Raw genomic sequence first — 21,915 nt, 5'->3', positions numbered from 1 at the left:
GTAACGCTGTTTAAATTAAAGACTATACTAATTGAAAGCTACATATTTTAAATCAAACTTTATAGTAATTAAAAGTGACAATGTTATATTGGCTCAAAAAGTTTAACAAGGAAACGTCTCATAAGCCCGTTAACCAGTTTATATACATGGTGATGCTAAAGTCAATACCCCGATGTTCTCCTTTCAAAGCAAGCCTAGTTTTTTCTCTGTTGCTCATTGTATTACAAATTGTAATATGGTCTTTATAAGGTTGCAAGTACTTGCATCAAGTAATTAGGTTTCTTTAAGGGTGTATACGACAAAAACTAAGTTTGTTTTTCTCTTTCTCTCTCTTTGTGCTATAAAACCGTTTCTGCAAATCCTTAAGGCCAAATTGTAAGGCTCATTTTATTAGCATGCCGAGTATTACAACAATAATTTAAATTCAACTCTAAGCCATTTATAATAAGAATGACACAAAATCTAGAGGTCTAAATCACAGCATGTTGAAGTCGGTTTGCAGTGCTTCTAAATTTAAACTTTGAACCGCAAAAACGTCAAATTAGCTGTATACGTACGAAATTAGACTTGTGTGCAATTACTTGTGAAATTGAAAAAACTGATTTCTCTAGTATATATTCACTTAGTGACGCTAATCAAGCGACTAAAAGCTTTTTGGCAATATCCATAATTCATAATTTGTACACATTCAGAATTCCATTTAGGCAGAGAATTATTAAGCCCTGGATTACGACAGGCTTACTAAGATGCATACGTAATCGTGACAGTATGCATAAGAAAGTCAATTCTGATCCGAATAACGTGATTTTAGCTATTACCTACAAGCGCTATCGTAATTTTTGTAATGATCTGCTTAAAAAACTTAAGCGGGAATATGAAAGATCTGAATTTGATAAAGCAAAGCATAGTCCTAAAAGAACCTGCGAAATAATAAAAAGGCTTACCCATACCAATAAACGAATTCTCCCACCAATTGAGCTTCTAAAAACGTGTAGCGATCTACGGAATCCGCGAAATCCGTCAACAGTTATTTTGCAAATATTGGGTAAGAGTTGGCTAAAAAAATAATTAAAGTGGTTGATAACTGTACATCTATTAACTTTAATATATCGCCTTTGAACTCAATGATCTTGCTGAGGTGACGGAGGATGAGGTTAGAGACATAATTAGAAATCTCCGTAACTGTGCGGTCGGCTGGGACGGAATACCAACCAAACTTTTAAGATCTGCTTGCCCTACTTTAACGCCGATAATAACATATATTTGCAATCTGGCAATAACTACTGGCGCATTTCTTAACGCCCTTAAAAAAGCTGTAGTACACCCTATATATAAAAGTGGAGATAGAGACAATGTCGATAATTTCAGACCTATCTCGGTGTTACCAGCCCTTTCTAAAATTCTAGAGAAAATTTTGAACCGCAGTCTGGTTAGCTTCTTAGAAACCAACAACATAATCTCCAATAACCAATTTGGCTTTAGAAGGGGTAGATCCACCGAGAATGCCATAGGTTCTCTAGTACAACATGCTGTCAAGGAAATAGATGAAAAGCAAAAATGCCTTGGCATTTTCTTGGACCTCTCAAAGGGGTTTGACACCGTCTCTGTCCCACTACTACTAAATAAACTAGAAGCTGTGGGTGTTAGGGGGAAAGTTCACAGAATATTTGCCGTATTATTTGTCAAATCGAACTCAATGTACTAAAATAGGTACTTACATAAGCCAGCAAGAAACTATAGAGTACGCAGTGCCGCAAGAAGTATTCTCGGCCCTACGTTGTTCCAGGTTTACCTTAACAAATTGTGCAGTATGACTATTCCATAATGTCGTATCTTTGCTTACGCTGATGATACGGCATTAATCGTCTCTGGGAGTGGCTGGGCCGATACGGTGGCTTCTGCAGAATCTGCATTCAGGTTGGTTATGGAATGGCTTAATAATAACTTACTTACACTAAATGTAGAGAAATCGCAATTTATTACACTGGCTACAAGACGCTCTGCCATCCCGCTGAAGGCTCTATTAAAATCCGTGCTCATACCTGCACCAGCGACTCGTCTGTCTGTAACTGCCCCTCACTGACTAGAACCAATTGCATTAAGTATCTGGGTGTCTTTTTAGATGAGAGCTTCAATTGGTATGATCAAGTGCAATCTGTAGCCAGCAAAATACGTAGGCTTACATTCGTTTTTAAAAATTACGTAATTCAGCGGACCGAAAAATGTTAGATACTGTATTTACGGCTCTATGTACTCCTCTCCTATCTTACTGTATTCCAATTTGGGGAGGTATCTATAAAACGTCATTTATAAATTTAGAGCGAGCGCAAAGAGCAGTGCTCAAGGTGATGCTCAGGAAACCATACAGATATCCCACCACACACCGTTATGTGGACGCTAATGTACTCACTGTAAGAAAGATATTTATCCTTCGATCCTGTTTACGTCAACATTCGTCTCTCCCATTGAGAGCTGATTTCCCATCCACCAGACGACTTAGATCAGTTTGTCCTACAGTACACTGCCGTACTACCTTTGCCAAGAGACAGCTTCCTTCATTGCGTTCTAGACTTTACAACAACCTAAATAATACTCTACAAGATCATAGAGTCAATAAATTTGAGTGTAAAAATAAAACAAGTACTTGGCTATTAGCACTTGAATATGATGAAACAACAAATATTGGTATAGTTCGTTTTACGTCAATCGTATCCAATTAAAACTCTACATAGGCAACACTCTTGTCCGCGCCAAATCTCATTATCACTCACAAAGAAACGCACTCTCGCACACACACACACACTCCCAACGCATGTACATAAGCACTTTTAGTCTTTCACATTCACCTTATTACATCCATTATGTATAACTTTAATCATTAACCTTAAGTCTTTTATTTGTTTTCTTTTTCTTTCTGTAATATTCTCTGTACTGCACCATAAATATGCTTGTAAACTTGTTAAATAACCGAACCACTGTCTTTTATAACACAGGTCAGCCTAGCTTGAAAGTCAGGGGACAGATAACCTTGAGTCAATTACTAACAAGCCAAACATGGTAAACTAGCACTTATTTAGTTATAATACACCATCATTTGTAAAAGGCTTCAAATAAATTATTATTATTATTATTATAAATTAGTTCCTTGAATCTAAATTATATTTTTATACATGTTTCTTTTCTACTCCGTTGTACCTTAATACATAGGGCGCACTATAAGTTTCCGGGACTGGCCACTTACATAAACAATATTTAAAAAGTAATTACAACATTTGAAAATGGAACTCTTTGGCTGTAAAATACAGTTTGTTAAATATGACTCTCACTTGTTTTGAAATTGTTTGTTTACATAATCATGGATATAACTCGTGAAAATTTTTGTAGTATGATTTTCTACGAATTTAGATGTAATTTAAAAGCTCAGCGGAGCTTCGCTCGGCTTCAAACTGCTTTTGGCGATAAAGCACCATGCTAGACAACTATTTATAGTTGGTTTGCAGAATTCAAACGCGGTCGTGTGAATCTCAGCGACGAATTTCGTGGTGGTCGCCCGTCCACTGCTTTGTACAACAAAAACATCGATGCATCGAAACATCGATCAAAACAGACAGGCTTGTGAGGTACCATTAGAATATCTTTAGGTATAAGCATGAGTCAAATACAATCAATATTACACAAACATTTGGGTATGAAATAGATGTGCTCTCGGTGAATCCCACACAATTTGACTGAGGCTCAAAAAACGGATCGCGTCACTTGGTGCAATGCCACGGTTACCAGATTCAACGAAGAGGCGTCAAATTTGGTGTGGGATATAGTAACAGGTGACGAAACATGGATTTATAGTTAGGATCCCAGAACGAAGCAGCAATAGAGCGTATGGGTCTTTCGAGACGAGCCGAAACCAATCAAAGTGGCGCGCGTGCAAACCGTACCTCTAAGCGGATGATTGCTTCTTTTTTTTAATAAAACTGGACACGTGGTTACTGTTGCTTTGGAGAGTCGTTGTACTGTGAATAGTGATTGGTACATGACCATTTGTTTGCCGGAAGCTATTGACAAACTCCGTAAAAATAACCGTAAACTCCGTATCAAAATGCACCACGATAATGCCAGTTCTCACATGGCCAGACAGACAAAAGAATTTTTGAAGGCCAACAACGTTGACCTACATATATACGATATGAGCCATTGCGCGTACAGTCCCAACCTGGCACCTTGTGTTATTTATTTCCAAAAATTAAGAACCAGTTACGCGGTCAACGATTTTTATCATCTGAAGAGGCTGTCGTAGAGTATGAAAAATATGTTTCAGAGATTGTCACGGAGGAGTGGCATAAATGTTTTCAATATTGGTTCATTCGTATGAAAAAGTGCATTAACGCTAACGGAGAATATTTTGAGAAACAACAAATTCATTTCTGACCATTTATAGTATTGTTTTCTTATTCATTCCGGAAACTTAGAGTGCGCTCCACGTATGCGTCTAAATGGAATTTACGATAAATGATTTTTTCCTTTTTTTGTGAAAACAAGTGACGGGACGAACAAATCATGCGCCTGGCCATAACAGTTGCAGTGTGAAGATTTGAGGGGAACTGCCACTGCGCCTGTCAGCCTGTAACATAAGTTGACAAATCCCATCTTTGACGTTAAAAAACGGACATTAATCCTCACGTTACTGCTTGGCGGCAAAAATAGATAAGGTGGCAGTACGCCTTAGACGAAATCTTTCAGAAGGAGCTCCACTCCTGTGATAGTACATATAACTGAAAATAAAATTACTGAGTAATAATAAATATTCCAATTGTTTATGTTTTATTTCTAAAGTGTTAGATACCAGAGCAATAAGATTAACTTTGGTTTACTACCCTTAACATTAAGATCAAAACCTTTAAAAAAATTGTTACCTAAATCGATCATAATATGAAATCCGCAACTTCTTCATCTTGCATCATGGCGCTATTCACTGTACCGTTAAGGCCGATACTGACGCATTTGTGTCTGTGGTTACAACAAAGCATGACATAAGAATTATTTTGTGCACTACACCTGTCGTTGATAATTAACAATATCTTAAAAATTATCAAACTTAAATTTATGATAATAACCAATGATCCATTATATATAATGCTAATTACATTCTAAGTGTATAAATTGCTTGTAGAATACTCAACCCATTAGGGTAAGAGTGCATAAAGCCCGACATACACCTGGCCTTTAATGTATGGGTTGCAATTATTTACTCTTACGATAGTGTAATACGTTATATGTGCCGATGTGGTGCTGGATAGGCTTTAATTCTTTGTAAATAATGTTGGTAAGATAGAAATAATTGAGGGTTAGTTTTATACATGGATTAAAAAGGACAAATATAGCGTCGTTCTTAGTAGTAGTAGAGCTCCTTGTGAAAGAGTTCATCCGGTGAAGTACTACCACCTTACCTACTTCTGCCGCCAACCAGTAAGGTGAGCAAAGTGCTGCAGTGCTGGTGAAATTACAGACTTGTCAACTTATCTCTCAGGGTGACGGGCGAAGTGGCAGTGCCCCTTAGATCTTTGCGATTTAAAGCTCTGAGTGGCACTGCAGCTGTTATGAACAGGCATGTAGCTTACCATCAGGCGCACGACTTGTTCGTCCGATCACTTGATATTATAAAAAAAGCTCCGGGAAAGAGCCTGTAATAAAGACCTTAACGTTCCGGTGTAGCGAAGTTTAATAATAACATGTACCTTTATTCGTTAACGTGTGTTAAAGTGTCTTACACAGAAAGGGTTTTAGGCCAAAATTAAAGATGATCATAATAATGCGCCAAACACGGTTTGCACTGTGGGCGTTGAATGTGGAGGTCCCATGTTCGATTCCCGGTACGACCAATTGGGGAAATGTACTTTTTCAAAATGAGTTCTGGTCTGAGTTTGGCACATTATTAACCACACCAAATGCCTGGACTCCAATTAGGGTATTCCCTAATGTGTACTAAGAGTATCAGAGCCACGGAATTTACTTCGGGGCACTCACTAACTGGAACGCCTAGACAGAATCAATATAGAAAAAAATATTGCTCAAATCGATCTTACCGGGAAACGAACCCAGGACCTTCATAAGGGGGGGTTTTAGTGGGGTAGGCCCTCCAGTCTAGAGGGAGAGTCCCCACATAGCTCCTGAGTCTCCCTGGGCTCAGGGGTATCCATAAAGATTTCCCCCCCGTCAAAAAAAAAGGACCTTCATAAGCCTACGGTACAAAGGTTTTAGTCTAACCCACAAATGTATGTTCTACTGCTGGCCACGTGGCTTATTTAAGGGTTATGTTCACGACTTTGGCCCAGTGTACGTTGGGGATGTCGTAACTACTACCTTCTCCAATAACTACCGTCATCAAAAATGTTCCTTCATAGTTAAAGTAGGTACTAATTACTTGGAAAGGGGGTCGCAGAAACAGAGGTACGGCTCTCCAACTGCCGACATAGGAGGGTAACGGGTGGCATAAACCCTCGTGACATGGGTCCATAAGCGATAGATTTAGGGAAGTCTGTCGTTCGTTATTCGTGGACCCGAGATCGCGGCATACGTGTTCCACGTCTATCTCTCAAGACTGCTGACGGGGAGACAAGAACGCTCCCCGGAAAGCGAGATGGGGTTCGGCGTTCAGCCAAATCAAAATCAAATCAAAGAATACGAAAGCGTCCCTGTGAGTCCGGCACATGGTGAGGAGATGGAACACCGTCAGGTATTAGTCGGTAGGAGTCTGACACCCTTCGACTCCCCCAGGCGTCAAAACAAAGGTACTAATTGGTTTCCTAGATCGTACATTATTGGTTACGATTTAATAGCTCAAGTTCCCTAAAGGGCCGTTGGAGAACCCAAGACTTCCTACGTTGAAGTAAGGTATTTTCAACAAAATATGGATAACCTTCTTTCAACAACATTTTCGCAGGGTAAGGTTGCGAGACTATTTCGTTGTTGTTTGGCAAATTTATGTATCAGAGTGACGGGCGCAGTGGCACCTTTCAGATTGTTGCGATTTATGGCTCCGAGTGGCACTGCAACTCTTAGTATGTGGTGGTAAGTTATGCCACTTACCACCAGAAGCACCATTTGTTCGTCCCGTCATTTGGTAATCATCAAAGAGACATCACACATAAATTCCAAGAAACTCAGAGTTGGGCTCTCGGATTCGGACCCACGTCCTCTTGAAAGGTGATATCTCAAACCTACCAGGGCTACCAGGGCTTTGTAAGAAAAATGTTATTTAATTTCCAATAATACGGCCTCCAATGAGCAACTGAACAAGGTCGTCAATGTGTAACTTGACGTGCTGACGTCTGTACAATAATAACTGCAAAAACCTAAGTACTCGAGACAGTTCATAGTTAATTTTTATTTTAAGTGTCATTTACCAGATATTTTGCAAAACAACAAGAGAGTATGTTATAAACGTAATTGATGTGGCAACTCGAAAACAGTTTTTTTTATGATATTAAGTGACGGGACGAACAAGTCGTGTGACTGGTGGTAAGCGACACACCTGTCTATAGCACTGGTAGTGGCACTCTGAGCTTTAAATCGCGAAAATCTAATCGGCTTTGTACTGCACCCGTCACCCTGCGATATAAGTTGACAACTGTCATGTGCCTGTAATTTCACCAGCACACTTAACCCTTCGCACATTACAGATTGGTGGCAGAAATCACAAGAGGCTCTACTGCTACTTACTATGTGTGAGAGTATATACTTTGATATCACAAATAAAAACATAGAATAAAAAACTTTATCATACAAAAAATATATATACATGTATATCGTAGAAGATTAGCAGTCATTAAAATGAAGGAAACCGATATCGAGACCAACAATTCGGTGACTTTTACTTTGTTATGTTACCTATCATAAAAATTACGTTACATCATCTGGAAGTTATCTTAACTTGCGAGATTCTTTATCGTTCACGTACGCACTGTTAAAAACACTCCTTACATCCCGATACGTGGTGTAGTTAAAGATACAAAGTATATACCTAGTTGCAGCCGCATATCTAGAAAATAAACCATCCCGAGACAACCGTAGAGATAAAAAAATACAGTGTAGAAAAGCTAATAACAAGAATAACAACCCACATCCTATAACTTCGAACCGAAGCACCGCATAATCTAGTGAAGCCGTTTTCATCATAATTGATGTTTTTTATACAACCACCGATCATTGTCCGGTGCCATTAAAAGTGGTCAAGAATTAAAAAAAATCACACATCTATTAAACTGATTAGATTCCTATAGGTTATTTATTGTCAAGCCAGTCGGTGAGCACAATGCCCGCTAGAAAAGGACCAATAGATGTTTAGAAAGAGAAGGGAGTAGTGGGCCTTGCAAGGTGATTTCAGTTGCGTAGACGCAAGCTTATGGTCAGGTTGTTACGCACACAAGCGCGTTCAAAGCGCGCGCGCCGCGATGTCCGGAAAATGACGTTTCAACGCCGAAACGTCACTTTACGTCAATTTTCACGAACCATAAACATTATGGTAACAACTTTATAGATAAACATAACATGTATATTTAAATAAGTGTAATAGTATTATAAGTTCCAGACTTTGGTAAAGACCTATTTGCCATTGTAGTGCCATTTTTTTGTGAAAAACGTAAACAAACAATACTTATTTTTCCTTTTACCCAGTGAACAATAATTATATGTTGATATTCAAAGAAATTTATGTGTAAATAAGTGTTTTGGAGTGTTTAAAGTTTTAAACAGTAAAATTGACAGCATTGATTGAAAAGCAGTGACTTGTGCAATTCTATGTACTTACCTATATAGTTGAATGGAGTGAATATATTATAACTTCGGACTATAAGGTATGTCACATTGTAGTAATTGTCTACTCATTATATGTTTTAATATTTCCTTGAAATTTAAGTTTATTTTCGACTATAACAACAAAAAAATAATTTGTTTGGAGAAAAAAAATTGTTTGTTTACTGTACCGGTTTAATAAAAACAACTTATTTTATTTGTACCTATCTTGTAAATAAAAAGAGAAACGAAAATATTATACGATTGTAACCACAATAGACTGTGAATGTACATATCTATATACATATACTAGTTACATACGTCGGCTTAATTCGTAAATCTCGTAACCGCCATTTATGTGTACTGTACAAAAAACAGAAATACTAGTAATACTAATATGACAATCTATGATTACACCCTTGCTATATAATTAAAAAAAGGATGTACAAATTATATTTTAAGCTTTAATTGCCCGACACTGCGCTTGAAGAGTAAAAAAGAGATTTCGTCCAAAAACGTAGTTAAGCGGTTTTCAAATTCTGAAGACGATATATATACAAATATAATACTATAACTATGTATGTACGGTATTTAGGGACAATAAAAGCAAAATAGCAATTCCTGGTGTAATTTCAACGTTTTAATAGCTCTAATTGCTATGATTATGACAAAACTAATTAGATACGAAACCAATGAAAGACCACACGAAGAGGGTACTTTTATTCTTTTGATCGCCATTTTGAGATCACGCGATTTTAGACTTTATATTAACCTTTAATAAGACTTAACATTTCTCAATCGCTAGTATTTGAATTTGTTTCCTTATTCCAATTAATGTTATTAACATTAGCAACGGAATTACATAAGAAGTTTTTATTTAGCTGACTTGGGTGCTGAAATTGCAGGTTAATGTGACTTGATAACTTATGTCTCAGGGCGATGGGCCAAGTGGCAGTGTCCCTCTGATCTTTGTGATTTAAAGCTCAAAGTAGCACTACTTGTACGTCCCGTCGCTAGACATCATAAAAAGTAAAGGATTTTGTCCGTGTGGTCTTTAAATTGTAATAACAATAAAAGTCTGAGAAATTTGTACAGAAAATTTTCGCATTGTTGCAAAACGTATTTTCTCTCATACGCAATACGTGCCTTTTCCAAGTACCTTAAATTTCTAAAATGGATGATTCAAACTTCAATAAATACAAATACAGTTACGATGAAACAAATACATTACAAGGGCTCTTTTGTTTTAAAATTACTTTAAAATACGACTTAAATGAAATAGAATAAGATGCACAACTCAGGTGCTATTAGAAAAGGTATATCGTTACAACCTGTCCAGACCCGTCCATGCGTAACGGCATCGCCTGTGAACCGTCCACATCTCCATCATGAGACAAAATGTCATGGAAAATTGATGTCACAGCTTGTTTTCTATAGTTACCACATCATATTTTAAAGTTCTTTTTTAGAAAAGTCCAATTTTGTATTAGCGCGATGAAAGTATTTTGGTGGAACCATTGCTGTTTGGTGCTTATTTGAACTAAATATGAAGAAATTATCAACATTAAGCCCTTTAATAACCTCGTCTTCATAGTAGATACATTTTTCCGTCTTTAACTATGTGTTGCCTTTGTAATTAAAATTTTATGTACATTTTCATTGCTGGCTCTTCTGGCTTTTTTATTTGTATATACATTTAATTCTACACTTTTCTACCAACTTTGCTGCAGTGGTAGATTGCCAGAGGTTAGAACTTTATAGCTGTCACAAAATTAACTTGTACATTATGCCCTAAAGTTACATGTTTTTTACTTTTTTTCGCAAGTGCTGTTGTTATATGTATCTCGAAAATAGTCGTCAGTTGAGCTACATAATACTAAACAACTACATAAATCTAGAAGAACATCAGTTGAATGTTTTCCTTTTTTTATTCGGTTTCGATTCACAGGATGATAGGAAATAGTTAAACAATCATATTTCATTTTAGTATATAATTATAAATATGAAATAATGAATCATATAAACAAAACATACATAAATAAAGAATGATGTTTGTTTGAAGTAAGTAAGAAGAACTTCAAATGCAATAATTCTGCGTAGGAATACCGCGTTGAAATCTTTCTCACGCGTAAAGCCGTCGGTAAACGGGCTTCGTAAGACGGGTGCCGTTGCCTCCTGATTGTTTTATTTTTGCTGCCGCGTTTGTCTTTTAATGATGTTTTGTATTTGTTTTATACTATTGATTTGTTTATTTATATCATTAGATTTATAACATATCAGTTCGTTAATGGACAGTAACAGAGTTATCCTCACATTGAATATTAGAATATCGTCGTCTTACTTTCTCGAACTTGTATCTTAAAGCGCAAAGTAACCGAAATGCAAAAAAAAATAAATAGAAAGTTTTGTCATCTCCTAAATAATCACTCTTTATAAGATATGAGTTTGAGAAAGTAAGGCATCGTTATGATAGTACGGGGTATCCCGTTTCGCTACATGGATCTCAAAAAACCAACTACGGGCTTACAGTGCGGTTTCCAAGTGCTTTCTATGTAGTTTCCGCCTACTGCTTTCCCATAGAAGTATAAACAACGTATTGATAAAATTCAATGATTTACATCCATTAAACAATCATTAATGTATGATGATTTACATACATTAAGTACTATCTATAACAGTGTTAATCAGAATATTATTATGAATTTCTCAAAATTTACTAAATTTTATGTTACAGTTTTAGCTCCTCTTACTTTTTGACTTTATAGTGAGTTAACGTGTATTTTATCTAGAAAACAATTTGTTTTCTACATTAAATCGAGTAAGTTTTAGGAGCAGTAAGGCTCCTTCTGAGTTCGTCGAGGGTAGTACTACCTGTAGTATTGGTAGTTACTGTGTTCCAATTTTGAAGGGTAGGGGTGCCGGTGAAATTACAGGCACATGGGACTTGTCAACTTATGTATCAGAATGACGGGCGCAGTGGCAGTGCCCCTCAGATCTTTGAGATTTAAAGCTCTGAATGGCATTGCAACTGTTATGGAGAGGCGTGTAGCTTATCATCAGGTGCACGACTTGTTCGTCCCGTCACTAGATATTAAAACATACAAAATTGTACGAGAATTACTGAGAGACAAAAATCATTTGTTCATTGGTAAAAAATGTGATACTCGTATTTATAGTTTCTTTAAAGCACAATTTACTTTGTTTTTAGCAATTACTCTGATTTTCTGTATCCGGTACTTGACACATCGATGATTTTATTCAAGTTTCAAGTTAAGTGCTCACTTACGGTGTTTACGCGGTTGCACGAACCGCGTGGCAGGTGGATTATAAATGATAGCAAAGTTTTGACAACTTCGAAAAATCAATAATTACATTTACAGTCGATTAATTTATAGATTAATTAAACTATACGGTCACATGGTATATAATGGTCACATTGGAAACGAAACTATTATTTTGCGTCTAAGTCAGTCGTGATCATGTAATCTCTAAAGCGTAAAAAACGTTGATTGGTTTGAAAAAGAAATAACTATGATATGAAAATCTGATTGAAAAGTTGTAATTTTGTTGATGTGGCCTAAGGGGGTGCATTACTTACCAAAAACAGCTAAAGCCTACCAAACGTTTCTAATTCCATTTTATTCAATTTTCCAATTTTTTTTCTCCAAATTCAGTTACTCATATTTACAGTGTGTATTTTCAACAATCGCAAAGTAACCTGTAGTGCGTTAATGCCTTTAAGAACCGTTTATTGTAATGAACGGTTACGGTATTGTGGTTTAAAAAAAATCGTAATTTTTGACAGCCTATTCAGATGCACTTCAAAGTGATTAAAACGGTACACCGAATGTACGATTTATTTATATTTCTTTCTTAAGTAAAACAAGATATTGTTCAAGACATTTATTTTTAAATATTGATTAAGTGCCTTAACTTAAAGATAAACTTATGTATGACACATGACAAAGGCACGAAGACTATGAATCAGGTGTGAAATTTAATAAGTACTTACAATATTGTTACGAAGTATGACAAACAGATTTTATTGTTCTATTATGAATATCCATTGTGTTTATTTTGAGACTTACATGGTATAAAATTAGACTTTGTTTTTCATACTTAAGCTTTACACACGTAAAAGTAACAAAGAACATTCATAATAATAGGACCAGGTCTCTATCTAGGGAATTCCCTAAACCGGACCAATGAAATCATTTCCGGGGCATTAATCAGAACACCTAGACTAGAACTAATTTAAAATACAACTTTTTTCCTAAATTGGTCCTAACCAGAATCGAACTTAAAAAAGCTGTAGCTTAACTAGGTGTGACCTACCGCCTCTCAAGCAGATGCCGTGGGTTCGAATCCGGGATAGCACCTCCGAGTTTCTCGGAATTTATGTGCGTACATTTAGTTTGAAATTTACCTTGAGCTTTTCGGTGAAGGAAAATCATCATGATGAAACTTACACGTCTAAGAAGTTACATAACCCTTGGAAAACGTATTTAGTCAAAGAGAGGCCCCGTGTCCAGCAGCGGGACGTATAATTGGGATGATGGAGAATCGAATTCGAGAACTCTCATGTTGCTCCCATGGTACCTCATGATTATCAGCTAATTAGACAATTGAATATAAAAATATGTAAGTAATTATGAAACGAATATATCTAAATTAACCAGTGCCAGAATAAAAAAAAACTAAGCGATAAAGTTTCGGAAAATAGGACGATTTCAAAATGCACGCGTAATCGGAATGTTATCGCTAAGGTTTCAATTTACCGACTTGATTATCGAACGTTCGAATGCATCTTTTTAAAAAAGGAACTTAAAAAAAGGAAGAACACCTTCCGTGCAAAATGGAACGCGAGGGGGCGGCACGCAATGTTGTATTTTTCTTTTCTTTTTTAGTCGGCAAAGAGGTTTGTATTGTTATTTCTGTTTATAATTATCTAACGGTTTTTAAGCATGCAATGTAATTAATGGAACTACATGCAATTTAAATTGATATTTCAAAGGAATTGCTGAACTATTTTACATAGAACTTTTGCATAGCAACATTATATATTGGCTCTTGTTATATAGAAATTATTCACATTTTTTTTCATTAAATCTTGTTATTTATTTATTAAGTAGGTACTGGCTACTAAGCCATCAACTTAAATTGTTGTAACAAACAATGAAGAAACTCAAAACGTAATGTATTTACACAAAAAAATTATTCGAGTAAAAATTGTAACTACAAAAACTCTACATTTCTCTTTTTTCATTAAAAATGCTATTTTTTCTCAATATCCTTTTTATTTTATAGGTTACGTTACTATGGTCAACGAAAAATAAACAATACTTTCTTCAATTCGTTCAATTTTGCAAATTTAAAATGGATAGAGTCTTTATTTTAACATTGTAAGACATTTTACTTATTGTCTTCAAAACTGGGAATTTTCATTGAAACTTATAATTAAGTACCTACTTTAGATGTTTTATAAAAAGTACACAAAGGAACTTTTTTAATTACATATCTTTTTATACACCAAGACCGTTTGTAGCCCAGTTATTCATCTTTTTTGCTATCGTTTTCGTCTTTTTCTTTTTTCCCATATCCTTTACACTTGTATCTTGTACTTGTTCAGCCGTAATGTTTGTTATTAAGAGAGTCGGACCTTTTTGTTGGCTTTTTATTGGGAGTAAAGTTGCTGCTTCTGGGTTTATAATTAGGTAGCAATGGTATAATTATAGTTGCTAGTATTTCTTTTTAAATGTCCCATTCATATCACCGATATAATACATACATTTGTTTAGTTAGATACACCTAAAGAAACTTAGACTGTTTTGTCATATAATTTTTTATACAGTATATTACAGGCTTATACAGCAATTACGCAAGATAACGTGAAAATCTTTAAATTATAAAGAAAATAAAAATAATGTATAGAAAAAAAAGAAAACAAAAAGTACTATTTAAGAGATTATCAAACAGAAACCCTAAACCCCCATAGTAGTTGTGACATTCCGCTTTAACTTATATAATGAATCGTGAAAGATGTCAAAATTGTATGTATTAACATTATTGAACGTTCTTATGCTACGATAAAGTGGAAAAAATGATCCATACTTGTACGAGATTTCGAGTTTAATATGAAATTTATGGATATTTCTTGTTTATTTTAAATTTGGTTTTTGGAGCACTTTTTAGTTGCCTTCGTGGCCTACGTGGTTACGGGTTACGGGTTACGGGCTGGGAGAAATATTTATATGACCTACATTTATTTCTCACGTGAGTTTGGGTGAAATTTGTGGTTGTCTATATGTGTCTATGGCACCCGCGATATGAGATTTCCCTAATGTAGGGCTATAGTGTGTGCGTTATTATTTTTTTTTGCTTCCTTATTTTTATCTACTCTTTTTAATGATTAATTTTTGTGTTTTTTCTTCTGTGATGTCATATAGGATAATTAATTAAATAAATATCTTTTCTTCTTCTAATTTATATCTGTTATTGTAGATGATTTATACAATATCGTGGCCACTTTTACACGTATCAAATAAGTGCAGCCACCTTTGCATAGCCATATTACCTGTGGGATGTATTTTATAATAATTAGTTGTGCTTATTATAAATACACGAAATAAATTCAAATGGAGTGTTTTCCTTCTAAACGGTTATGATGATTTGAATCATGAGATATTCGTTTGTGTAGAGCCTTAGATCATATTGTGAATTTTAAGTATACGTAACATAAAAATCAATTTTCTATGTCCAATGCTCGATTGCACAGTCCCCAATCTGAACACGACAGAAATGTATGTCAAGAATTTATACTTTCTTGGCACTAATTTACATTTTCCCTAACGCATCATAGTCATAAATCTGACCTTTTTGATTTATAATGTAATTTCTCAAATACTATTTGATTTTTCACGATAAAAGTGATTAATTGAAAATATCCAATTAGATAAAGATTTAATGGTAAAAGACGAATAAAAATATTTGTTTATTTTTTATTTATTTAAACTTCATTGCACACAAGATAGTCAAATGGCGGACTTAATGCCGCTAGACATTCTCTACCAATCAACCGGAGAGCTGACTTTAGAAAAAATAACTGGGGCTACGCACATGACAAAAATCTGATAAGTTCAAATTTTATAAATAATAGGGATACATTATTTACACACAATATAAATATGTAATATATATATAATACACTACCACAAACTGTAACATACTGCCTATGTGGCCGAACGGTTACCATGCCAGACTGCCACGCAGAGGTCACAGGTTCGATTCCCGGGCCTTGACAAAGAATTGTATGGCCTACATTTGTTTCTGTCGTGAGTTTGGGCGTAATTTGTGGTTATCTGTGTGTGTCTATGACACCCGCGACACACGGGTTCCCCAGTGCGGGGTTATGTTGAGTGCGTGCGTTTAAAAAAAACATGACTAACTATGTATAAACAACCTACATACACGTAATTACGTGTATATGTCCGACTATTGGGATGCAGGTTGAGACTCCATATGAAATTCTGGACTAATTCCTTTAAAGCTAGCTTATTCGGCGTTTTTTAACATGGAGTGTCTTCCTTTTTCTTCTTTCCTTTTATAAATAAAAAATGCACAAAAACTGAATAAACCGTTTTAAGTTCTTAAGGTTTCGCAATACATTAAAAATAAAATTATATTTTCGGAAGGCACATATATGACATATATATATCATACATACTATCGCAGACAGTCATGACCATGGGAAGTTGTAAAGGGTCCGAAACGTTAGTTTCTTTGAAAAAACAAATACCTATACCAATTTAGACAAGAAAAAATAATTTCATTTTAAATGAAATTCATTACATGTAAACACATTTCATTAACGATTTTATTTAACTGTAAGATTCTGAGGCAAGGACCAATAGGATAAAGAAAACAGTCTTCACCTACAACCTCTTCCGTATTTTACCGTCGGCGTGGTCGGGTCACAGCGTAATCAAAGCTTTACGAGCGACTACAGGTCGACAATAAAGTCGTAAATCGTTAAGGATACCTGACATGAGTTACGATACATCTTGTAATTAAAGACTTTGTATTATTGTTAGAAAAGTCGGAGTCAGTATTAGGTATTGAAAGTGTTGATTGTGCCTTGTTTTGATAAATCAGTAGTAATTTGTAGCAGTAGAGCTCCTTGTGAAAAATTTCATCCAAGGAAGTACTGCCAAACGTACACCGTAGCTATCTCTACCCCCAAGCAGTAATGTATACATTTACATTTTTGAAAGGTAAGGGTACTGGTGAAATTATAGGCACATGGGATTGTCAACTTACGTGTCAGTGTAACAGACACAATGATAGTGTCCCTCACATCTTTGTGAATTAAAGCTCTAAGTGACACGGCAACTGTTAGGTGTGTCACTTACCAGCAGACGCAAGATTTGTTCATCAATCAATTGTTATCACAAAAAAAACCACTTTAAAAAGGATTACAAGTTATTGTTCGTATTGCCAAAGGAACAAAATTAGCTCGGATTTCGATTTTAGAATCTTTCAACCGCTCTCCTGAAAAGTTATCATTTTGCAAATGCGACGTTATTACTTTAAGGGTGCGAATTGGTAGTAGTGCCATCAAATGTTTATAAACTTATACACATATATATATATACACATAGAGGTTATCATAAATCATACACAATAATTTATAGGAAATAACTAGCATAGAAAAGAATAAAGGTCTGGTGATAATGATACAACAGAATGTAGGGGCAAAAAGTTAATGAACAGGTCGACCATAGATGACATTCAGCCTAAGGAAATGAGAGTCTATGGTAGTGAAAGCTTCCAACAATATCAAAGGGTTATTGCTTGGACGAGTGTCTATGGTTCCCTAGGATGTATACAGAGTGTTATAAAAAAGAATGTTAGAAATAGACGGTGGAAAATTGTACATAAGGTAGAAATTAACTTTGCCCCGAAATCCCAAATCGATTGAACGTTTGTGAATTGATTTGGATTGAACACTGGACCTTCGCACCAAGTGCCTATTGTACTAACTACAGTACCACTGAGCCCGTAAATCTTAGTTTAATTATTAACTAACCAAAATCATTGGTATTCAATTAACAAGATTTAAACAATAAAATCGAGGGTTACTTATACTTTTATCAATAATTTAAACTCAAAATGTCGTATATTTTCAAGCAAAACGGTAATCCTTCTTGCTTTTTCATAGGCAAAAGAATATTTAAATGATTGTCATTAATTACAGATTTCTTACCACGGTAAGATTTTTTTTATTTTCCCGATATATCGGAACGGTTGCACGCTCCATGACCACCAGTGGCAAATGATATTTTTTAGAGCTATCTATCTACCCTCTTTCGATGTCAACGATTACCTTCATCTTGATTACTTCTAGCGTTGCCATTGTCACTCGCTTTTTTCCATCAAACCACTTTCACTGTATCTACACGCGAAACTGAAGCCGAACCGTTTTTTTTATTTTATTATTATTGTTATTAAGTACCGGATTCCATGCACGGCGCTTCGTGATCTCGATGGCTTCTCGTAGTAAATAAACGTGGTACGTAGTGACGTTCCGTCGACAGTCTTTGGGGCTATGCAGGTCAATAAAATCAATATTAGAAATTAAAATCATATGTACAGTCGATGTCCTAACATACCCTGACCCCCTAATCGTCTATTTTTGAGTAGACCAGTGTGAAAAAAAGTGTTTTACAAATTTAATCTTTGAGCTGTGAAATTAATTTTGGTATAATTTTTAAATCATTAAGAAATGACGCTTTAAGAAACTGTTTAAGCCAATTCAATCTTCAATTACAAATTTCAATCAAAATGCTGGAAGCCCTATACAATTTTCTGTTGAATGAGGAAGAATGCTCTCGGAACCAAAAGGTTGGCTAGGAGGTCACGTTTCTCAGGGCATCGACATGTACATGTCATCACCGGGATTCCAACCGCCGCGGACCTCTAATTGAAAAGAAAGAACAAAAAGAAAAGATTCTAATGTTTTTCTATGAAACAAATACATCAAGTTCTCTACACTGTGGAAATAGCCTTAAGTTTCAATACCAGCTAAGTATTACTCGTGTTTATGGGGTGCCAGCAATAATGCCTGTTATTTCTCACCTCACGCCCTTTGCGATTTATTAATACTTTCCTTTCCCAAGAAGTGTGAGTTTGTGAAATTTTCATATGATACTTAACTTTATGTACATGGTAATTGGTATTAACGTGATTTGTATGTGGGACTGATACACATTATTCAAACATGTGGTTACCTTAATACCTCTATATACAGTCACCATGTTGATTAAGGTCGGAGCGTATTGGGTAAGTGCCCTAAAGTTAATCACGTAGCAATGGTACTCATAGTATCTTTGTTCTAGTAGCTGTAGCTCCTTGTGAAAGAGTTACTTCCTCCTTCCTCCAGAGTTACGACCTTACTTATTTCTCTACAGTAATGTCAGCATTACTGTGTTCCGATTTTGATTACAAGCACATGAGACTTGTCAACTTATCTCTCAGGGCAACGGGCGCAGTGGCAGTGCCCATCAGATATTTGCGATATAAACTCTGAGTGGCACAGCAACCCATTGGGCGCAATACTTGTTCCTCCCGTCACTTGATATTATAAAAAAAATTACATATCGCACATAACAACTAACATAGTATTATCTCAAAATTGCTTTATAGTTATATTAATATTACCTATTTAATTTAAAAGCGACAGTGTTGTCCTGCCACTTTGAAATTGAATCATATACGAATGACATATAAGTAGAGCGAAATTTTGGAGATAAATTATTAATCTAACGCGATTTTGAGATAAAATATAATATAACGAATTTTTTCAGATAATACTATACTATATTAGTTGTCAAGTACAATATGTTAAGTTAGTAGATAATATTTGTTTGTTTGGTCGTTTAGATCGTTCTGATGTTGATGGTACTTACATTATCTACTACCATCACGATGTATGTTTAATATTTTTATTCACTGACATATCATGAAGATTTATAGTAACTTTATCGAACGTGTTACTACCATGGATTTTGTCATCCTAGTACCAGTGTCGACTACACGTTGTGGTGGTCGATGGAGGCTTCTATAATTTGTCCTCCATTCATATGGTTACCAAGCGTATGGCTATTTTGTTTGAAGCGAACTATAGTTCCAAAGGTTCAGGGAGAATCCAAGATGAATCCGGGCAATAAGCTATTATATCCTTTTAATAAGATGTCTAACGGTTATTGTTCGTACGCAGCTTTGATATCGGTTTCCCAGGTATAAACTCCACATAGGAGTAGTTCAACTGACTTTCAAATGCCTTTGCCTTGAAGTAGACTAATGGACGGCACCCGCAACTATATTTACATTTAGCATGGTGATAATTGTCAACGTCATAGTAGTTGGAGGTTAATTTTAACAAAATAATATCTTCATAATAGTAGGATATATTTAGGAAATAAACTTTTGTAAATTGGTTGCGGTCATTGTTTTATTCTGTGCCAAAAATTATCATACATATATGTATGAAACTGAAAATGCGTTAATTGTCTTTCAGAAAGGAAACTTATATATGATCCTCACATGTTACTAAAGACTGTTTCGTTTGTGAAAGTCTGATGTCTGTACTAGGATTAACCTGTGAACACCATTCTCTCACCCTTCTACCTAGAGCAGACGTAAAGAAAACAGGCATAAGACAAAAATACAGGTGTACTTAATTACTTTAATAGTAAATAATATGTACATAATTAGTTTAGTAGATAAAGTTTAGTGTTTCAAAATAAAAGCAAAAATGAGCATTAACTGTTGGTTAATAAGCTTAAACTATATCAGAAGAGGACTGTTAGTAGGTATGTTATGTTGTGAGTTTAAATATGTGTATAAGTAAGTAAACTGTAATAGGTTCACATTTTATTTACTATAAATATAATGACACTGTGACAAAAACAAGCTGCGTTCCAGTTTTTAGATGGCCCTTGCCATTTAAGGCGCCCATCGCTTCTTGCAGTCGATTGACGTTGGAGAAATGCATTGGACGCAAGACTCGGATTGTCTATGCCATCCTCACTTGGATTGGATTGTCTATGGTATCCTTATTTGTATGAACTGTATTTATGATTCTGGTTTGTTATATTACGTGAAGAATTTGTACCGTTTTATGAAGACATGTGAGCTATAGATGTATTGATACTCAGGCCTTCTTTCAGTTCTCCTAGGCAGGAGAACTGAAACAAAGCCTGAGTTCAATCTCAGAGATAGGCCTGGATCGTTGATTGGTCGAATGGTGTACTGTTTATTGTTAATGGTGGTGATGGTAGGTTGTTATTTGAACCGCAATGCAGAACGCTGCGTTTCGGATTGAAAAGAGGGCAAGTTAAGACATTCATATATGCATTGAGATATTAATGTCCACTTGCACTAACTTAAGGACGTCTGAAACCAGTGCTTCCAATGCAAAAGACACTCTTGATACGTTATCTTCAAAGTGTCTTGTTACTTTTCATTGGTTTAAGAGATATTTTAATTTACTGCAAATGGACATTAGTCTTTTGGCGAGCAACGTTTTTGCGAAATTACAAAAATGGACTTTAATCAAGTAAAGATAAAATTAATCACAACATGACTTTAGTAACAGTAAATCTCCTTGTGAAAGAGTTCGTCCAGGGAAGTAAATATACTGCCACCTCACTTATTTCTACCGCCAAGCAGTAATGTGAGCATTACTGCGTTCCGGTTTTCAAGGTTAATGGTGCCGGTGAAACTACACGCATATGGGACTTAGATAAACAGATAGACACATTTATTCACCTCAAATACAAACAGAAACAAAACATTTACAATGACTTCACAAAGTATAACACAAAATCTCATAGAACACACAATATTAATTTAATACACATTTATGTATAAAACACATACTGTGAGAAACAAAATTTGATGCATGACTACAGCTTGTGCTGAAATGGTCCTGACTCAGCATAAATACTGTAGACTGTGAGAAGTCAAACAGTGCTGGTTTTCTGCCAGTACCATATCGCATTGCCACTACAATAGTGTTATAACTAAAAATACGTGAAATTCAAGATTTATACCATTATTGAACGTAAA

The 21,915-nt window shown here is 35.4% G+C and overlaps 1 protein-coding gene across 1 annotated transcript in view; it reads left to right on the top strand.

Moving 5' to 3' along the window:
• The first annotated feature begins 8,418 nt into the window (after positions 1–8,418).
• Positions 8,419–21,915, top strand: part of LOC113228892 (transcription factor SOX-6) — a 468,781-nt gene continuing 455,284 nt past the window's right edge. The window contains exon 1 of the mRNA XM_026462323.1: positions 8,419–8,849. The gene's annotated coding sequence lies outside the window, so the exon portion shown is untranslated. The remainder of the gene's footprint in view (positions 8,850–21,915) is intronic.

This window comes from Hyposmocoma kahamanoa, unplaced genomic scaffold (genome assembly GCF_003589595.1).
Source record: "Hyposmocoma kahamanoa isolate Upper Pololo Valley unplaced genomic scaffold, ASM358959v1 262, whole genome shotgun sequence".
Classification (NCBI taxonomy): Eukaryota; Metazoa; Arthropoda; class Insecta; order Lepidoptera; family Cosmopterigidae; genus Hyposmocoma; species Hyposmocoma kahamanoa.
Note: the sequence above shows the minus strand (reverse complement) of the source record. Positions and strands in the feature narration are given on the sequence as shown.